The 22,459-nt window shown below is 34.6% G+C and overlaps 1 pseudogene across 1 annotated transcript in view; it reads left to right on the top strand.

Moving 5' to 3' along the window:
- The first annotated feature begins 1,218 nt into the window (after positions 1 to 1,218).
- Positions 1,219 to 22,459, top strand: part of LOC143532030 (cytochrome P450 CYP82D47-like) — a 37,453-nt pseudogene continuing 16,212 nt past the window's right edge. Inside the window, exons 1-2 of the transcript XR_013135107.1 lie at positions 1,219 to 1,689; positions 2,508 to 3,004. The product of XR_013135107.1 is annotated as a cytochrome P450 CYP82D47-like (transcript). The remainder of the gene's footprint in view (positions 1,690 to 2,507; positions 3,005 to 22,459) is intronic.

The raw sequence follows: 22,459 nt of genomic DNA, 5'->3' as shown, positions 1-22,459 counted from the left end.
ATATGTTGCTTGACCCAACCCATCTCTTAGGAAGTATGATTATGAATATTACACATAAGTTGCTTAATAAAAACAACCTTTGATAACCTTACCTCAAACATGCAAGCCTGTCATTTTCCAAGCTTTAAAAAGTTAAAAATTAAATAGATTGCATCAATATTGCCAGATTCCTATACCAACAACTATTAGTTATCGATCAAGTGTCCAAAAAAGGTTCCCGCCATTCAAATAAAAACTCATAAAATAGCAATTCCTCTTAGGTGAAAGAAAAAAAAAAGTCGTGTTTGGAGTCGGTTATTACCGTTAAAATGTGATTATCAAGATCCAGCCGTAAGTTAAGTTCTATGATAATGATTTCTAAAACATACAGACCATTCAAGACATTGTAGAAAATTTTAAAAATCAATAATAAAGTCTCAAAGTTGTATACCATAAACGTTGTTAGGTTGTGTAATGGGTTTACTCTCGGTGTCACATCACTCACTCAGGTATGGCAGGCCAAAAGCGTGGTATTGGGTGAGTGTAAAAGGGGTTTTCTAGCGACACCGCCCATTTTAGCTAAAAGAACCCACCAATACGCCCCGATATATGCCCTGTATAGCCCTATATGGGTGTATAGGGAGGGTGTGGGATGTCCCTAAGACTATGGTGGGGGGCTTCGAAGCCCCTCCACACTCCACAGTGCCACGTCAATAATACCCCGCTATGGTTTAATGCCCTAAGGGCGCCCAATATATATACACACACACCTATGTATGCATGTGTGTGAGAGATAGAAAGAGAGGGCCCACCAAAAACCTCTTGTCCGCGCCGGCTGTTGAGACGCTGGGAAGGAGCGCACCCCACCACCAAGGGCGCCCCTTGGTGATGTTGAGCGCCCAGCGGCGCCCGCGTTGATCCTCAAAGTCGCCCCATAGTGAGGAGTCTAATAGCGTATTATTAATAAAAACCAATAAAACTCAACCAACCCCACACACACACGTTATACTCATGTTTTTATTATTAATTTTGTTTCTAGTGGGAGTTCTGAGTGTGATAACGTCTGTAGATAAAAGAAATATTTACACAACAAAAATACAACCATACGTTGATGATAAGAACAGTAACTTGATAAGGTGGTAGGTATCAACATACGTCTTGGTGTGTGACAAATGTTGCTGTGAATACATAAATGGTTACACATATAACAATCACTCTCATAAACTCACTTTCTGTATAAAGAAAATTTAAATCATGGAGTTAATTAGTATACTCTCATTTTCACCAACCTTAACATCCATTCTTGTTGTTTTTGTAATATAGCTTTCCTCCTTCAGATCTTGAGGAGCTTAAAGAAGGTAAACAACCGAGCCGCACCACAAGCAAAGGGTGCATGGCCTATAATCGGACACCTGCACCTTCTAGGTGGATCTCGACTACCTCAACATGTTTTAGGCGACATGGCAGATGAATATGGTCCTATCTTCACCATCAAGCTCGGTGTTCGCAATGTTTTGGTTGTGAGTAGCGGGGAGGTAGCTAAAGAGTGCTTCACCACAAATGACAGGGTTTTCGCAAGTCGACCTAAATCAAAGGCAGCAGAGATCATGGGCTATAACTATTCCTTGTTCGCGCTTGCACCATACGGGGATTACTGGCGAAAAGTTCGCAAGATTATTATGCTCGAGATTCTCTCTCAAAAACGAGTTGAGATGCTATAGAGATAGGGTACCAAAAAGACCCAAATACCCTTAAGTACCACCCGCGGGTCACAAAGAATGCTTTTATAAGCCTCCCGCGGGACATATGGATCACCCGCATATCATGATAGAGGAGGAACGTCCTCATAACACGTGCGGAAACATCCTAGCATCCTCAAAAGTCATCCGCAAGACAGGACATCTGTCCGCCTAAACAACCGGAAGACAGTGCCAGCGGGACAGCTATCACCAATCAAGTACTCTCTAGAAGAAGGTTCACGATTCTTACTTGGGTAATACGTGACATACTAACCAATGAACAAAGGACACCCGGCCAGGTTGTTATAACCGTGCACATGGCCAGGGTGCGATCCGTCCTATCATTTGGCGACACGTGTCCAGGTTGTTATACTCATACACATGAGACGTATAGCTCAACCTATCACAAGAGGACACGCGTCCAGGCGGTTATCAAAGATCTTCTAGAAGAGGACAGCTGCCCCAATCATCTTCCTATACCCTTCGGTTATAAATACCTTGTCAAACGGTATGAGATCTTCATTCACTCACCTACAATCTGACTACACTTAGTCTTTATACTTCAGTACTTTCTTCATTACGAACGTTACTGATTCTCACACCGGAGGGTGGTTACAGGAAGACCCCCTCTTGTCCTTCCTGTAATGAGACTCACGGTGTCTGTTTTGCAGGTTCCGGTCACTGGACTTTGGGAAGTTGTACTCATATCTTGGTTGTAATTATCATATCTTACCCTGTGGACTCACTAGATCCAGGATCCGTACAAGGGGATTAGATCTGTGTTTCTTCAGATGCTCGGACATGTTCGAGTTTCAGAAGTTAGAGCATCCATTATGGATATCTATGACACGTGGCTAATGAAAAATGATAATGAAGGTTTAGATAATATGGTAAAGGTGGATATGAAACAATGGTTTGGGAACTTGGTGTTCAATGTTATAGTTAGGATTATTTCAGGGAAGAGGTTTCGGGTCAACAATGAAGAAGGAGTTCAGTTTCAAAATGCAGCGAGGAGATTCATGGAGTTGTTAGGCATGTTCGTGGTGTCGGATTTCATTCCCTTTACAGGTTTCTTAGACCTGGGAGGATATGAGAAAGAAATGAAAGTAACAAGTAAAGAAATGGACAACATCATAGAAGGATGGTTAAAGAAGCGAAAGAGTGAGCCTCAACAACAAGAAAGCAATCAAGTTTTCATGGATGTAGTGATTTCTGTTTTTCAAGATGCATCTAAAGAGGATTTCGATGGTTATGATCATGATGCAGTTATTAAAGCTACATGTCTGGTAAACTTCGTTAACCTTCGTCAACTACTACGTATATAATCACATATCTTAAGGCAAGTTCTAGTCGAGAACAAAATAAGTTTTTTTATTTTTCCGAGTTAAAAAGTTCACAAAATAAATTACTTACATATCTTAAGGGATGTATTCATCGTTCTTGAATTTAAAGTTTAATATAAAACTAAATTTCACTAAAACATATATGACATAAACATGTACAAGTCATGTGTAGGCTGGCTACAAATAACTTAATTACTTACATAGTTACACATGTTTAAGTAAACTTTTAATAGTTAAAGGAAATATATTAACAAATTAGATTAACGATCTTTATTTATTGATAATAGACATGTTTTTAATCACCCTAATAGTTTACAAAGCTTGGTCTCAAAAGCTTTTTAAAAAAAAAAAAATCCTTTACTGCTTTAATACTGAAGAATTTTTAGTAGACATAAAGGAGACATCGAGAAAGTAATTTTGCCACTCTTAACAAGAAGAGAAATATCAAAAAGACTTTTTGTCACACCCCCAACTTAGGCCTAGGAGTGCGATCGGCAGTTGGTACCATAATTGTAAATAAATCAGAGTTGCGTTAATTTAGCGGAAGACTTATAAACTTAAAGGATCAAAATATAATATTTACATATATTCAAAAGACGGGATTTATAAAATACCCGTTTAAGTCGTTACAAAAGTATTACTTGTTTTATGATTACAAACCATCATTTAATATATTAAGTTTACAAAATAAATCCGAGCCATCGGGTATTCAAAACACTTCGTCACTCCAAGTGCTAACTTTGTTCACCTGCAAAATGTAAATAAAATACGTCAGCAACGGATGCTGGTGAACACGCTGACGCAAAATAATTTCTTTTACTTTATTACCCCTCGAGACTACGCCTGTCTCGGCCCAACGTGGCTTAGGAATAACAAAGTTAAATCAACACATTTATAAACTCGAGTCTCTACTCTATGTCACCTCAGCAAACACCGCAGCGTTCGACTTAGTTAAGTACCCGTAAATATACATATAAGGTCGTACTCCCTGCAGGTGAGCGTCCTACAACCAAGGGTGGTGCGGTGTGCCCACCGCGTAGTACCACCTATGTAAGGATCCAGACACACGTATACCACAGCCTGAGGGCTAGGTTTATACTCTTATTTATAACGGTTTTGGGAACACATAGTTCCTTGTAAACAATTTTCATATAACACGTTTGACTCATTTGAAAACAAGTTTATAAAAGTTTGGGGGTGTATTCACCTTTTCTCTTTGGGATTGGCTTCACTCACCGTCCGAGGGTCTTTCCCTTTTTATCTCTCACCTATAGTACGAGTATAAATATTTGTTAGTCGGATATACAATCCCACTTAAGACCTTTAGTCTTATTTTATAACTCAACCTCGATGAACCTTTAGTTCATTTTCTTTTTACTTGAAAACCTTTAGTTTAAAGTAATTATAAACCTTTAGTTTATATAAAAACCCGACGTTTCTTCTTCTCTAAGAAACGTATTCTTTTTCTTTTATTATTTAAGAATACTCATTATTGCTTAAATAATAATTCCATAACAAAGAATATACGTATATACTTACACACATATATACATATTCACAATTAATCCTTTTTACCATTCATTCTTTTATTCCTTTCTTTGTTATGTTTATATCTCTTTTTATCGAGGTATCGAGTATAACCTCGACTTAAGGCTTAAGCCTTGAATATAATATTATATTATATTGATTCGTCGTTACGCCTAACCTTATTGGCGTATTGGAAACCCTAGGAACTCGAGCAGCACTCCAATGCCGCTTCACTTTTTGATCAACTCTTTTCTCGACACGCAATTCAATGAACACCAATCTTCAACACTTATTGATACGCTTCTCGAGACTCAACGCCATAACAAACGCCTTCTTGGTATGTAGGTGGAGGGTGGTACAAACTTCAAGGAAACGTTGGTACACAAACGAGAGATCGGGGTACGCTTATCGAGGAAACAAGGCACGAACTTCGTGGAATGATAATATGGCTAGAGAGATGTTAGAGAGAGAATAAAAAGCTGAATTTTGTGTGCCTTGAATGAGATCCCGGACCTGTTATTTATAGACAAAAATTTGGGTCCTTAGACTGACCTATCGCGTAGCGCGATATAGGTCAGATGAGTCACATAGTAGGTCTGCCACGTGGTGACACGTGGCAGCCGTTGCGCCACGTGGCGACACGTGACAGCAGTGTTGCCACGTGGTGACACGTGGCAGTAGGTGGTGCCACCGTGTGCCATGTGGCACACGTGTCAAAATGTGTTAGACCACGTCATCGCGATACGCGATGACGTTAGGTCAACAGCGATCACTTCTTCCAGAATTTTGACCAAGCCCCTTCGCGGTATGCGAAGGGCTTGTCTTTTGTCCCATCGCGTATCGCAAAAGGACAAGAAAACAGAATTTTCTCTTTAAACCCTAAGGTTTGGAATTTGGTATTTCTAGTCCCTAGACTTTGGAAAGTTTATGTTTTGAACTCGAAATTTTCACGATGTTACACTCTTAACTATTAAGCCCGAATTAAGAAAGTCAATGAACATGGTGCATATAGGAGCAGTAAAAATCCTACTAAAGCATAATTCAGAGATGGAATTAATTTTCCTATTAAAATGGCTGTTGTTGATAATAGAATCATTAACAGACAACATGCTCTCTTAGAGGCTGTACAAGGAAATTTAGCATATGGTAAATTTATGTTTACTGTATATCCTGAATTTTCTTTACATCGACATTCAAAAGATTTCGATAAACTCTTAGTTTCATACATCAGTGTGAAAGAACTGATCTTATGGAACCAGGAAATAAAGTATTTACGATTAATTATTTAATATAGTATGCTATAACCAACAGTACTCACTCTATAGAGTATAAAGAAAAAGAGAGTATTGCAATAGAATATATATTCTCAGATTAGGAACACTTGAGGAAAGTAAATTTATTGAACCCTCGCAATTACAAGAAAATTGGACAATTAATATAGCTAGAAATAAACAAATTCTAGAGTCTAAACCTAGACATAGTTTTTCTGGACATACTCTAAGAATTAGAGAACCAGTTTCAACTTCTACATAAGTACAATTAATACGATCTATGTCGGAAAGAACAGATAAGTATGGAGAAATTCTTAAAGAGGTTATAGGAATATAATGTCTTTAACCCCAATCATTGAAGCAGTTAAAGCTCTAGATGATGCAACTAACTTTGAAGAAAGTGAAATTCAGATATACAAAATCAGAATAAACCAAACTAGATACGACTTTATGATACATGATAACATAAAAGCTCAAAATGTAAGATGCTTCAAACAAGAATTAGCTGACGCTAGAAAGAGACTCTTTAAGCTTAAAACAAGAAAAGCTCTTATAACCATAAATGAGTTCTCTTGTAAATATAGAAGAATTAGTTAAAGAGCTAACCAATAAGGTTGAAAAATTATCTACTAACGAAAATCTAGAGGCTATTGCCGCAAAGATCATTAAGGATATCTCCGAAAAATTGATAAAATAGAGGAAGTTAAACCTCAAATGCTATAACAGCACACTAAAATCTTCAATGAAAAAGGAAGATTTCAAAAATATTCTTTTCCTAACTTTAATATAGGAAATCCGTCATTAGGAAGTTCTAAATGTCCAAATGCTTTAAAATGGCCTTTTGGTACAAAAGAACAATAAACAATTCTTTGAGAATTGTAAATATCCCGACAAAAAATTGTCATAAATGGTCTACATCCACGTGATAACCTTTAAGAGCCATATGATGTGTTTGAGCATTTATGACCAATTTAATTTATAGAAAAAATGAATTCTATCTCTCAAAAACTAGAGCAAATATTTGATAGCCAGCAAGAGACAAACTCAGCTGAGTAAATACATGAACTAGTTCAATTTATGACACTAAGTGATAAAGAATGTGAACAAAATTTTCCGAAAATAAGAGTCTTAGAAACAAATATTTTCCTGAACAAGTTCTCACTATAAGGGAACCTAAAACCGAAAAAGAGATCGCTTTAGAACCTATGACTGAAGATGAAAAATTCTTCTGCAGAAGAAACTCCTAACTATAATAGTAGAACAAATCGGGCCAGTACTAGTTATACTAGCTACCAAAAGAAAAATATAGAATTTTCTATGCCATATCACAAAGGCATACCAAATTCTAATAATGGGAGTTCAACTACAATTGACACCATTAAAATTGACTGTATCTTCGATTTTGGAAAAAGAAATGAAGTTATAGATAAATGGAATACTGAGATTAGCCTCATTATCCAGTCTAATCCAGAAGAGTTCTCTAATGCTAAGGCATTATTATTATTATTATTGATAGAACACAAATCTTCAGGAATTATTCAAGACTTCATTAGATGCACTGCTTAGAATGAAGATTTACATGGTGAAGATCTTTTTGATCAAATAATCAACGTCATGTATATGATGTTTTTAGGTCTTGATTTCCTAAAAACAAAGACCAAGAAAATCAAAAATTTCTTGAAAAAGCAAGACAAAATCTTACAAAAGCACAATTATGTGATAGGGGATGGATCTTGCGACAAGTTATATTACAGCGAGAAGTGCGAGAAGTGAAGGTATAACTCCATTAATCCCTAATTTCATTCCCTTTCATATGATGTTACATACATATATGTAGGTCGGTTGTATTTATGTCTTAATTACACATTCAAACTTACCTACAAACATATAAATGTACCTACAAACATATTATCCTTTGGATGTGACCCACCCAAAGATAAAAATTACTTCAAAAAGAAGTACAAAAGAAAGTATAATACAAAAAGAAGGTTTTGGAAAACCAAGAAAAGAAAATTTACACCAGGTAAATACTTTTCAAAAGAAAAACCAAAAATCTGCCCACAAGGAAAAAAAAAATGTAGATGTTGGATATGTTCTAAAGAGGGACATTATGCCAACAAATGTCCTAACCGACAAAAATTCCCAGAAAAAACAAAGCTTTTTTAGAAGCTGAAGTAGAAGGATATTTTCATTCTGAAAATATTTACGATGGATATACTCAGGTATATTCACTAACAGTCAAATACGACTCTTCTGATGATTCTACTGACCCAGAATGACTACAACTCCTACAACTCCTAAGCAGGAAGAAAATGAATTAGGCAAATTACATTATTGTTAAAATATTTTAAAACAAGAGGTATTGGTCTATGCTAATATAACCAATCCCAACTCTATTTATATCAAAGGAAAAACTTTTCTAAACGGATATAAAACGATAACTTTACATTGCTATGTTGACACGGGAGCAAGTGTCTGTTTAGCAAGTCAATACGTTATCCCTGAAGACCTTTGGGAAAACACACCTAAGGACACTAAAATAACAATTGCTAATGAAGAAACAATTAAACTAAATAAGGTTTGTAGAAATCTTATAGTTTACTTTTCAGGAGAACCATTCCCTATTCCTACTATTTACCAACTAGAATCGGGAATATATTTACCCATTGGAAATAACTTCTATCAGTTACATGGACCATTTACACAATGGCTAGACAGAATATCTTTCCTTCTTAATCAAGAAATGATTCTGATTAAGAAAATAACTAAAGCACTTCGGGTAGGGAAACCTGATTTTCTTGAATCTATGAAAAAGGATTCGAAAATAAAACAAATCCCTGGAACAAATATATCCCTAGAAGTTATAAAACCAGAAGAAAAGTATTTCCTTGAAATACAAAAATATCAAAAAATAGAAGCATTACTTGAGAAGGTATGCTTAGAAATCCTATTGACCTGGAAAATCCAAAAACTGGATGAAGGCTTCAATAAAAAAAAATAATAAACCCTAAGACTGTAATTAGAGTAAAACCCATGAAATTACAGTCCACTGGACAGAGAAGAGTTTAACAAACAAATTAAAGAGTTACTTGAATTAAAATTAATTGTTCCAAGTAAGTCACCTCATATGTCGCCAGCCTTTTTAGTTGAAAATGAAGCTGAGAAAAGAAGAGGAAAGAAGCGAATGGTCGAAAATTATAAAGCAGTAAACGCAACAACAATAGGAGATAGTCACAATCGTCCTTGCATGCAAGAACTATTAACCCTCTTAAGAGGAAAAACTATATTTTCTAGTTTCGACTGCAAAAGTGGTTTCTGGCAGGTACTGTTAGACGAAGAATCTCAGTTATTTACTGCATTTACATGTCCTGATGGTCATTACCAATGGAAAGTAGTCCCTTTCGGATTAAAACAAGCACCTAGCATATTTCAGAGACATATATAGAATGCTTTAAGGGATTAGAAGATTATTGTACCGTCTACGTAGACGATATTATAATATTTTCTAGCTCTGAGGAACATCACTATTTTCATGTTTTATTAGTTTTAAAACAATTGAAAAATATGGAATTATTTTGTCAAAGAAATAGGCAAATCTTTTAAAACAAAGATAATTTTTTAGGTCTTGAAATAATGTACTCATTGCCCACAAAAACTTATTTTGGAAAATTTACATAAATTTCCAGACACTTTAGAAGATAAAAAACATCTACAAAGATTTCTTGGTGTTTTAACTTATGCTGAAAGCTACATTCCAAAGCTTGCAGAGCTCAGAAAGCCGCTACATGTAAAATTAAAAAAGGATTACGTTTGGGATTGGAAAGAATCCGATACAGACTATATTAGAAAGATAAAGAAAAACTTAAAAAGCTTTCCAAGACTTTATCTTCTGAAAGAAGAAGACTCCGTTATAATTGAAACCGATGCCTCAAATGATTTTTGGGGAGGGGTCTAAAATGCAAAAACAGCTGATAGAGAGGAAATTTGTAAATATACCTCTGGAAGTTTTAAACTAGCTGAAAAGAATTACCACAGTAATGAAAAAGAATTACTGACGGTAAAAAACACAATTTCAAAATTTTCTATTTATCTAACCCCTGTAAATTTCTGGTCATGACAGATAACAAAAATTTCACTTATTTCCTATAAACAAAAATTTCAGGAGATAACAAACAAGGAATCCTCATCAGATGGCAAATGTGGTTTTCGAGATATTCCTTTAACATTGAACATTTTGAAGGAGCAAAAAACGTGCTAGCTGATAGCTTGACACGTGATTTTCAGAATACATAAACAATGACGTAATCCTTCTCTATAAATAAGATATGTCCCTTTCACAAAACTCATCACAACCATATCTAGAAAAACAATTGTGATGGAAGAAGAGAAAAAAAAAATCAAGGCTTTACGCCTAAAAGAAAAAAATTCTTTTAATAGAATTACAAGCTGTGCAACAGCAAATAGCGTTATACAATGAGTTGCTTAACGCCAAAACTGTAAATTCTGTACAGGAAGACGAAAGTCTAAAAACATAATCTATTCCTTTACAAACGGCTAAATGTAAAGAAAAATCAAGTCCATTGATCCATGATGCTTTGGGAAAAAGAATACATAAGGCAAAAGATGAGCCACAATCATCTTCTAGTCTGGAAGAAAACGGCTCCGGTAAAGACAACTCGAATTCGTTCACAACTGATAGTTTGCCAAAAACTATTAAAACCACCTATGCTCAAAAGGTGACATCTCCAGGAAATCAAAAATCGAGGTTCTTCGTAAATTTTGATGGAGACCACAGAGGAATCTATGAAGACTGGGTTATTGTCTCAAAATACGTTCAGCATACAACAGTTCCCTACAAAAAATTCGAGTCCCTGTTACAAGCTCAACAAGAAGCCACAAGGTATTCAGCAGAATTCGGAAAGAAAGAAATACCTTTAAGGATTACCGTCTTTCCCATGCCTGTAACAAAAAAAAAAGAAAAAAGAAAACCTCAACGGTTAGCTTTTCAAATTTACCCTTTGAAAAAAGAATAGAGAAAAGAATTAAAATCCAAAATGAAGAAATCGATCTAATCACTCTAGACGAATTCCGATCAGTTTGGTCAAAAGCTAGGGCCCTTAGTCATGAAGACTTTGAAGTCAAGCACATATTCACAGAAGATAAAATGACAAAGAGTATATGCAACTTCTGTCCAGGAGCAAATCCCCATTTAGTTAATCTAGCATTCTCGGCTGGATTAATTAAATATATTTATCCTTCAGCAAACTTACAATAAATCAATTTGTTACAGAAGGAATGAAGAAGGCTATAAAAACCTTCAGAAAGAAAATAGCAACAACAAAAGATGCCAACATCTACATAGAATGCACTTCAGCATTACCAGATTGGTATCAAGGAAGAAGCTTTCCCGCTCTACATGTGTTAGAAGTTGGAATAGCCAAAACAAGAAATGCCCAACCTTTCAAAATAATGAAAGAACGAGAAGACGTTAGCAACTGGGTCTCCATTAGAGTCAATGGATATCTAGAAGTTCTAAAAACCCTTCAACAAATTACGATTGGAAGTTTCAAAAAGATCAATTACTGCAGCCAAAACTGCGTAATTATTAGTTACAGTGGAACCCCTCTACATGTGCATGAAAAGCACGCCATAGAAACCATTGAGCAGAGAATCATCTCCAACCGGCTCGATGTAGGTCCTGCCACCAAAAAATTATTGTGTCAAGAACTGGCACACATTATAGAAGATCATACATGTGAAGAGTTTAGAGAAAGTGACCTCCTCTCAGAAGAAATGATATAGGATACACGTGAATTAGACCCTAAGCATGGGTACATCGATTAAAGAGAAGCAAGCATGTGAATAAAGCAGCCTAAGCGACAACCTCTAGTAAAATAATGGAGGACACGTAACTAGGACCCCGCCGAGGTTCAATTATGTAAAAATTACGTAAGCACTTACGTAAGCAAAGATAACTTTACGTTTCTTTTTCTTTCTATATATATTGTAATGTTTGTAAGGGAAGGGGCATCGAACACTCTCCCAAAAATTTTAAATTTCTTTGTAATCCTAGCTATGTGTGAGTAAGCTCCTCCCTTTAGGGGAAAATGATGTAAAAATCCAGAAGTTCTTCCTTCAGGAAGAACAGTTATGAAATAAAATATTTCCTTTTGTCAATATCTCTGAATTTTTTTATGAAACCTAGTGTCCTGGAGTCATTTTTATTTCCGTCAAGACATGAGGTCATAGGAAGATAATGATTGGATTGGTTACTCGTCACTAAGGTTTTGAGACAATGAGGATTTAAGGTATATCTATCTCATAACTGTTATACTTCAATGGTTTCTACTCATTTTTCCTTAAATCAAAAACTATAATTTATTAAATTATATTTAAAACAAAAATCATGACAAGACATCCGCACGAAATTACAGTTTTTGATTTAAGGAAAATTGAGTAAAAACAATTAAGTATAACAGTTATGAGATAGATATACCTTTGATCCTCATTGTCTCTGAACCTTAGTGACGAGTGACCAATCCAATTATTATCTTCCTATGACCTCCTGTCTTGACGGAAATAAAAGTGACTCCAGGACTCCATGTTTCATAACAAAATTCAGAGATGTTGACAAAAGGAAATATTTTATTACATAACTGTTCTTCCTGAAGGAAGAACTTCTGGATTTTTACATCATTTTCCTCTAAAGGGGGGGCTTACTCACACATAGCTACGATTACAAAGAAAATTAAAACTTTTTGGGAGAGTGTTCGATGCCCCTTCCCTTACAAACATTACCATATATATAGAAAGGAAAAGGAACGTAAAGTTCTCTTTGCTTACGTAATTTTTACATAATTGAACTTGGGTGGGGTCCTAATTACGTGTCCTCCATTATTTCACTGGAGGCTGTTGCTTAGCCTGCTTTATTCACATGCTTGTTTTTCTTTAATCGATGTACCTAAGCGTAGGGTATAATTCACGTGTATCCTCTAACATTTCGCCTGTGACGAGATCACTTTCTCTGGACTCTTCACATGTATGATCTTCTATAATGCGTGCCAGTTCTTGATACAATAATTTTTTGGTGGCAGGACCTACATCGAGCTGGTTGGAGATAATTCTCTGCTCAATGGATTCTATTGCATGCTTGTCATGCCCATGTAGAGGGGTTCCACTGTAAATAATAATTACGCAGTTTTGGCTGCAGTTGTTGATCTTTTTGAAACTTCCAACCGTAATTTATTGAAGGGTTTTTAGAATTTTTAAATATCCATTGACTCTAATGGAGACCCAGTTGCTAATGTCTTCTCGTTCTTCCATTATTTTGGAAGGTTGGACCTTTCTTGTTTTGGCTATTCCAACTTCTAACACATGTAGAGCGGGAAAGCTTCTTCCTTGATACCAATCTAGTAATGCTGAAGTGCATTCTAGGTAGATGTTGGCATCTTTTGCTGCTGCTATTTTCTTTCTGAAGGTTTTTATAGTCTTCTTCATTCCTTCTGTAAACAAATTGATTTCTTGTAAGTTTGCTATAGGATAATTATTTTTAATTAATCCAGCCGAGAATGCTAGATTAACTAGATGGGGATCTGCTCCTGGACAGAAGTTGTATAGACTCTTTGTCATTTTATCTTCTGTGAATATGTGCTCGACTTCAAAGTCTTCAGGACTAAGGGCCCTAGCTTTTGACCAAACTGATCAGAATTCGTCTAGAGTGATTAGATCGATTTCTTCATTTTGGATTTCAATTCTTTTCTCAATTCTTTTTTCAAAGGGTAAATTTGAAAAGCTAACCGTTGTGGTTTTCTTTGTTTTTGTTACAGGCATGGGAAAGACGGTAATCCTTATAGGTATTTCTTTCTTTCCGAATTTTGCTGAATACCTTGTGGCTTCTTGTTGAGCTTGTAACAGGGACCCGAATTTTTTGTAGGGAACTGTTGTATGCTGAACGTATTTTGAGACAATAGCCCAGTCTTCATAGATTCCTCTGTGGTCTCCATCAAAAATGACGTAGAACCTCGTTTTTTGATTTACTGGGGATGTCACCTTTTGAGCATAGGTGGTTTTAAAAGTTTTTGGCAAACTATCAGCCGTGAATGGATTTGAGTCGTCTTTACCGGAGCTGTTTGCTTCCGGAGTAGAAGATTATTGTGGCTCATCTTTTGTCGTATGTATGATTTTTCCCAAAGCATCAGAGATCAATGGATTTGATTTTTCTTTACCTTTAGCCATTTGTAAAGTAATAGATTATGTTTTTAGACTTTCATCTTCGTGTACAAAATTTACAGTTTTGGCGTTAAGCAACTCATTGTATAACGCTATTTGCTGTCACACAGCATGTAATTCTATTTAAAAAAAATTCTTTTAGGCGTAAAGCCTTGATTTTTTCTCTCTCTTCTTCCATCACATTTGTTTTCTAGATATGGTTGTGATGAGTTTTGTGAAAGGGGCGTATCTTATTTATATAGGAGGATTATGTCATTGCTTATGTATTCTGAAAAACATGTGTCAAGCTATCAGCTAGCACGTTTTTTTGTCCTTCAAGATGTTCAATGTTAAAGGAATATCTCGAAAACCACATTTGCCATCTAATGAGGCGTCCTTGTTTGTTATCTCCTGGAATTTTTGTTTTTAGGAAATAAGTGAAATTTTTCTTATTTGTCCTGACTAGAAATTTTACAGGGGTTAGATAAATAGAAAATTTTGAAAATGTGTTTTTTACCACCAGTAATTCTTTTTCATTACTTTGTTAATTCTTTTCAGCTAGTTTAAAACTTCTAGAGGTATATTTACCAATTTCCTCTCTATCAGCTGTTTTTGCCTTTAAGACCTCTCCCAAAAATCATTTGAGGCATCAGTTTCAATTATAAGCGAGTCTTCTTCTTTTGGAAGATAATGTTTTGGAAAGCTTTTTAAGTTTTTCTTTATCTTTCTAATATAGTCTGTATCGGATTCTTTCCAATCCCATATGTAATCCTTTTTTAATTTTACTTGTAGAGGCTTTCTGAGCTCTGCAAGCTTCGAAATGTAGCTTTTTGCATAAGTTAAAACACCAAGAAATCTTTGTAGATGTTTTTTATCTTCTAAAGTGTCTGGAAATTTTTGTAAATTTTCCAAAATATGTTTTTGTGGGCAATGAGTACCTTGATTTATTTCAAGACCAAAAATATTTATCTTTATTTTAAAAAGATTTGCATTTTCTTTGATAAAATAATTCCATATTTTTAAATTGTTTTTAAAACTGATAAAACATGAAAATAGTGATGTTCCTCAGAGCTAGAAAATATTATAATATCGTCTACGTAGACGGTACAATAATCTTCTAATCCCCTTAAAGCATTCTACATATGTCATTGAAATATGCTAAGTGCTTGTTTTAATCCGAAAGGAACTACCTTCCATTGGTAATGACCATCAGGACATGTAAATGCAGTTAATAACTGAGATTCTTCGTTTAACAGTACCCACCAGAAACCACTTTTGCAGTCGAAACTAGAAAATATGGTTTTTCCTCTTAAGAGGGTTAATAGTTCTTGCATACAAGGAAGATTGTGACTATCTCCTATTGTTGCAGCGTTTACTGCTTTATAATTTACGACCATTCGCCTCTTTCCTCTTCTTTTCTCAGCTTCATTTTCAACTAAAAAGGCTGGTGGCATATGAGGTGATTTACTTGGAATAATTAATTTTAATTCAAGTAACTCTTTAATTTGTTTGTTAAACTTTTCTCTGTCCTGTGGACTGTATTTCATGGGTTTAACTCTAATTACAGTCTTAGGGTCTATTTATTTTATTGAAGCCTTCATCCAGTTTTTGGATTTTTCCGGGTCAGTAGGATTTTCTGAGCATACCTTTTCAAGTAATGCTTCTATTTTTTTTTGATATTTTTGTATTTCAAGGAAATACTTTTCTTCTGGTTTTATAACTTCTTGGGTTGTATTTGTTCCACAGATTTGTTTTATTTTCGAATCCTTTTTCATAGATTCAAGAAAATCAGGTTTCCCAACCCGAAGTGCTTTTGTTATTTTCTTAATCAGAATCATTTCTTTATTAAGATGGAAAGATGTTCTGTCTAACCATTGTGTAAATGTTCCATATAACTGACAGAAGTTATTTCCAATGAGTAAATCTATTCTTGATTCTTGTTGGTAAATGGTAGGAATAGGGAATGGTTCTCCTGAAAAGTAAACTATAAGATTTCTACAAAACTTATTTAGTTTAATTGTTTCTTCATTAGCAATTGTTACTTTAATGTCATTAGGTGTGTTTTCCCAAAGTTCTTCAGGGATAACATATTTACTTGCTAAACAGTCCCGTGTCAACATAGCAATCTAAAGTTATCGTTTTATATCCTTTTAGGAAAATTTTTCCTTTGATATAAATAGAGTTGGGATTGGTTATATTAGCATAGACCAATTCCTCTTGTTTTAAAATATTTTGAGAAAAATGTAATTTGCCTATTTCATTTTCTTCCTATTTAGGAGTTGTAGTCATTCTGGGTCAGTAGAATCATCAGAAGAGTCGTATTTGACTGTTAGTGAATATACCTGAGTATATCCATCGTAAATATTTTCAGAATGAAAATATCCTTCTACTTCAGCTTCTAAAATAAGCTTTGTTTTTTCTGAGAATTTTTGTCGGTTAGGACATTTGTTGGCATAATGTCCCCTTCAGAACATATCCAACATCTACATTTTTTCTTTCCTTGTTGGCAGATTTTTGGTTTTTCTTTTGAAAAGTATTTACCTGGTGTAAATTTTCTTTTCTTGGTTTTCCAAAACCTTCTTTTTGTATTATACTTTCTTTTGTACTTATTTTTGAAGTAATTTTTATCTTTGGGTGGGTCACATCCAAAAGATAATTAAGGTAAAGTTTGTTGGATAAATCACAATAAACGGTAATTTCTTCTTTGACAATCCTTGTAGCAAATCCGAGAGAATACATAGTTAAAAGGATTTTTCTCTTTATTCCATCTTTCTTTGGTTTTTTCTCCTACAATGGGGATTTTCATTAAATTGGCTTCTATCCAGGAATGATATTCACCCGTACTTAACTTGTATAAGTTTTGCTCAAATAGGCATGTAAAATCATCTAAAAGGCAAATATCACATAATTGCGCTTTTGTAAGATTTTGTCTTGCTTTTTCAAGCAATTTTTGATTTTCTTGGTCTTTGTTTGTGAGTAAATCAAGACCTAAAAACATCATATACATGACGTTGATTATTTGATCAAAAAGATCTTCACCATGTAAATCTTCATTCCAAGCAGTGTCTTTAATGAAGTCTTGAATAATTCCTAAAGATTTGTGTTCTATCAATAATAATAATAATGCATTAGCATTAGAGAACTCTTCTAGATTGGACTGGATAATAAGGCTAATCTCAGTATTCCGTTTATCTATAACTTTTTTTCTTTTTCCAAAATCGAAGATACAGTCAATTTTAATGGTGTTAATTGCGGTTGAACTGTAACAACTCGGGTTTTCGAATTTATTAAATACCCGGCTAGGTTCGATGTTCGGGTTATTTTTATTGCTTTATCGAGTTTAAATTGTTTAATTATTATTATTAAAACTTTTAACTAATTATTTATATAATGATAACTTTCCTATATTGGCATTTTCAACCCAAAATATGAAGTTTTACCTCTCTTTGTATCCATCCTTAAATCTTAAGGACTGAAATTGAAATTTATTTTATAACCCATTATACTAACTGAATACCCATAACCCGTATCCTGATCCAAAACCTAAATCGCGAACCCGGTTATCAAATCCCGAACCTCTAACTAGTTTTACTTTCGTTATTCCATTTATATTTATTTTTCCTCGACTATTGTTACTTAGGATTTCTCATCGATAACTTCCGAAGAGCGTAACGCTTGTTTACTACTGTTCTTACCGCATTCGTTTATCTCTTGCTTATTGCTAAGGTGAGTATCACATTCCCCTATTTTACTCGTTTTCTATGTTTTGGGGACATATGCGTAAATATATTTCTTATATATACTTATACTCAAAAACTGCAAATTTGTAATATGTGTTAACAACTTATACCTTACTTGTTTATGTGCTAATTTGCTTTGTATGCTTTTGCATTCGGAGAGGTCCAACATAATCTCAGTCTAGTATGATCATACGCCAGTCGTTAGCCTTTGTGCTTCTCGACATCTCAGTTATACTTGCTTATTTGGTTAATTTGTTATTCTCATTTGACTTGTTGCAACTACGTATTTTATTATATATACTATATGTACAACTAAACTGGTGTGTTGCTCACTCAACCTGTGTTGTTGACAAAATTCTATTTTATACGCATATGCAGGTTATCGTAGGAATTTAATGCAGGTTGGTGAATATTTAGTGAAGAATTTAGTTAGAAGAATATTAATACATAAAATAATATAAAATTTGTATTGTGTATGAATTATGTACTTGTTGTATTTGATGTATTTGATAATTGAATTTAATTAATAGATATTGTCATTTAATATTGCATGATAGTACCTTGAGAGCTTGGCAATCAGTTCACGCTCCGGCATTTCCGCCGTAGGTTGGGGTGTGACATGAACTCCCATTATTAGGATTTGGTATGCCTTTGTGATATGGCATAGAAAATTCTGTATTTTTCTTTTTGTAGCTAGTATAACTAGTACTGGCCCGATTTGTTCTAATATTATAGTTAGGAGTTTCTTATGCAGAAGAATTTTCATCTGTTCTGAAGCACTCCCTTTTTCAGTTTTAGGTTCCTTTATAGTGAGAACTTGTTCTGGAAAATATTTGTCTCTAAGACTCTTATTTTCGGAAAACTTTTGTTCACATTCTTTATCGCTTAGTAACATTAATTGAACTAGTTCATGTATTTGCTCAGCTGAGGCTGTCTCTAGCTGTCTATCAAATATTTGCTCTAGTTTTTTTATAGATAGAATTCATTTTTTCTCTTTGTTAAGCTCTTGAATTTTTCTTTCAAGCTTTTGTTTTTTCTATCTACAATTTAAATTGGTCATAAATGCTCAAACACATCATATGGCTCTTAAAAGTTATCACGTGGATGTAGACCTTTTATGACAATTTTTTGTCAGGATATTTACAATTCTCAAAGAATTGTTTATTGTTCTTTTGTACCAAAAGGCCATTTTAAAGCATTTGGACATTTAGAACTTCCTAATGACAAATTTCCTACATTAAAGTTAGGAAAATAATATTTTTGAAATATTCCTTTTTCATTGAATATTTTAGTGTGCTGTTCTAGTTTTTGAGGTTTAATTTCCTCTATTTTATCAATTTTTTCGGAGATATCCTTAATGATCTTTGCGGCAATAGCCTCTAGATTTTCGTTAGTAGATAATTTTTGTACCTTATTGATTAGCTCTTTAATTAATTCTTCTATCTTTACAAGAGAACTAATGTTATGGTTATAAGAGCTTTTCTTGTTTTAAGCTTAAAGATTCTCTTTCTAGCGTCCGCTAATTCTTGTTTGAAGCTTTTATATTTTGAGCTTTTATGTTATTATGTATCATAAAGTCGTTTCTAGTTTGGTTTATTTTGATTTTGTATATCTGAATTTCACTTTCTTCAAAGTTAATTGCAACATCTAGAGCTTTAACTGCTTCAATGATTGGGGTTAAAGACATTATATTCCTATGACCCCTTTAAGAATTTCTCCATACTTATCTATTCTTTCCGACATAGATCGTATTAATTGTACTTCTGTAGAAGTTGAAGCTGGTTCTCTAATTCTTAGAGTATGTCCAGAAAAGCTATGTCTGGGTTTAGACTCTAGGATTTGTTTATTTCGGGCTATATTAATTGCCCAATTTTCTTGTAATTGCGAGGGTTCAGTAAATTTACTTTCCTCAACTGTTCCTATATCTGAGAATATATCTTATATTGCTATACTCTCTTTTTCTTTATACTCTATAGAGTGAGTACTGTATAGCATACAATATTAAATAATTAATCATAAATACTTTATTTCCTGGTTCCATAAGATCAGTTCTTTCACACTGATGTATGAAACTAAGAGTTTTATCGAAATTTTTTGAATCTCGATGTAAAGCAAATTTAGGATATACAGTAAACATAAATTTACCATATGCTAAATTTCCTTGTACAACCCCTAAGAGAGCATCTTGTCTGTTAATGATTCTGTTATCAACAACAACCATTTTAATAGGAGAATTAACTCCATCTCTGAATTGTGCTTTTAGTAGGATTTTTACTGGTCCTATATGCATCATGTTCATTGATTTTCTTAATTCGGGCTTAATAGTTAAGAGTCTTTTTGCTATTTCTCCTCATCTTAAGAGTGGCAAAAATACTTTTTCCGATGTATCCTTTATGTCTACTGAAAATTATTCAGTATTAAAGCAGTAAAGGATTTTATTTTTTCTTGAAAAAGCTTTTGAGACCAAGCTTTGTAAACTATTAGATTGATTAAAAACCTGTCTATTATCAAGCTTAAACTTAAGCTTACTTATTTTTGTTAATTGGTCAGAATTAATCATGTAATCTGACTGAAAACCTTTTTCATTTTCACTGTTCAGTATTTTGTTGACTAATTTATCAAAATATTCTTCTATTAGAAAATCTTTATTTTCCATTTTTACGTAGCACAAGGCTTAGTTTTTATTTTTTTGCTGAGCACAAGGCTCTGACATTATTTTTTAAAAATTTGAGTGTAACATCCTACTTTTGGTTATAATAATAAAATAAATTTCGTTTATTTTATAGTGGGTCGTTATCGGTTTAGATAAATAGAATACGAGTTGGGCTAGTGTTGGGTAAATGAATATGGGTTATGGACTTGGGTTAGGAAAGAAAGAAGGAAAGACCATGGGCTTAAGCCCATGATCCATAAATATATAAACCCTTAATCACCATTTAATTCCTCATTTACACATATTCCATACACCACCAAAACACACACTTAAGCCTTCTCTCTAGTTCTCTCCCTATCTAAACCGAAACCAAGAAGGAAACCGAGCACCGACCCGAGGTAATGATAGTATGATGTTGTTTTAGCTTAAACCGTTAGATATGGTCACGAAACGATGAGCCGACACCGTTAAACCATTTAAGTCACGAGATCCGGATGGAATCGAGTATAAACCGAACCTAATATGAGCTTAGGGATCGCCCTAGCTCAGATCTGGATCAAACGAGAAGAAAAACGGTGGAAAATGAGCTAGATCTCGTTTTTCAGGTGAAACAGCGTTTTCCCGGCGGCGGCGCCGGAAAGGCGGCTGGTACGAGGTTAGCATGTCAGAAAATGTTTCTGACATTCCTTGACCTAACCCTAATTCGTTAACGGAGAGTTAACGAACTAGAGGTAATTCGTTAAGTTGATTCGCCGAGGAAAAAAATAACAAACTGGCCTTAGTTCGGGCCATATTCGTTAAGGAAAAGATAACGAATTAACCCCCAATTCGTTATAGTCATTCGTTAAGGAGATAACGAATTAGAAGGTCCAAATCGTTACCTGGACTGATTCGCTATGTGGACTGGTTCGTTATATGGACTGATTCGTCAGAAGTCTAGCTCGACCCCAGCCAGGGGCTCTGCCCCTTGGACCCTGCTAGGGGCTGCTACCCCTAGAACACCGCTGCCAGGGGCGCTGCCCCCCCCCCCCCTCCGTTCGTTGTGGGTTATATAAAGATAGAAATACGATACGAGTAGTGATAGTAAATTAATACATGTAAATGTTATACAGTTAGTCGTGCACAGCTCAAGAAAGGAATAACTATAAACGGTGAACATAACCGCATTCAGGTGAGTTACTAGCCCCATTTCCTTGTTATGTTTTCGGGGCTGTGTGCATACTCGATGTGACAATTAATACATTTACCTTAAATGGTAAGTGTATGCCATGTATTATTTATATGTTATGTATGTATATCTTAAATGTAAATTGAAAGCTTGTCGGTACGTCAACGATCTTCGGATATTTAACGTGTTGACAAGGGAGGTATGTAAATTGAAAGCTTGTCGGTACGTGAACGATCTTCGGATATTGCACGTGCTAACAAGGGAGGTATGTTTATGATAGATGAATGTGTACGATAGATATTTGTACAACATATGAATATGTATGAATGATTAAAGAAAGTATGTATGTTATGGGCATGTATAGACAGTATGTACGAAGATGAAGAAAGAGGGATTAGACCCTAATAATATCTGAGATAGAGAAGAAAGGGATCAGACCCTAATAATATCTGAGATAGAGAAGTAAAACGGGATCAGACCCTAATAATATCTAAGATAGATAAGAAAGGGACCAGACCCTAATAATATCTGAGATAGACAAAGGAAAGAGGGATCAGACCCTAATAATATCTGAGATAGAAAATGAAGGGATCGGACCCTAATATTATCCGAGATAGAAAAGGACAGTAATTTATATAGTATGAAAGTAATAAAGTATGAACGTATATAATGAAAGTAAATTAGTAAAGTGACGATTATGTGTCTTCGGATGCATAATCGAAGGTAAGTGTATGTATGGTATAATGTGTGATTAACTAGAACTCACTCAGCGTAGCTAAATTTTAGTATGCACGCGGGTTAACAGATTGAGACAACTGGTTTGAGATGGAC

The sequence above is a fragment of the Bidens hawaiensis genome, unplaced genomic scaffold (assembly GCF_021521415.1).
Source record: "Bidens hawaiensis isolate Kalapana, Puna unplaced genomic scaffold, B.hawaiensis_p1.1 tig00009327_1, whole genome shotgun sequence".
Lineage (NCBI taxonomy): Eukaryota > Viridiplantae > Streptophyta > Magnoliopsida > Asterales > Asteraceae > Bidens > Bidens hawaiensis.
The sequence above is the reverse complement of the archived record's forward strand: the minus strand, read 5'-3'. Positions and strand labels throughout refer to the sequence as shown.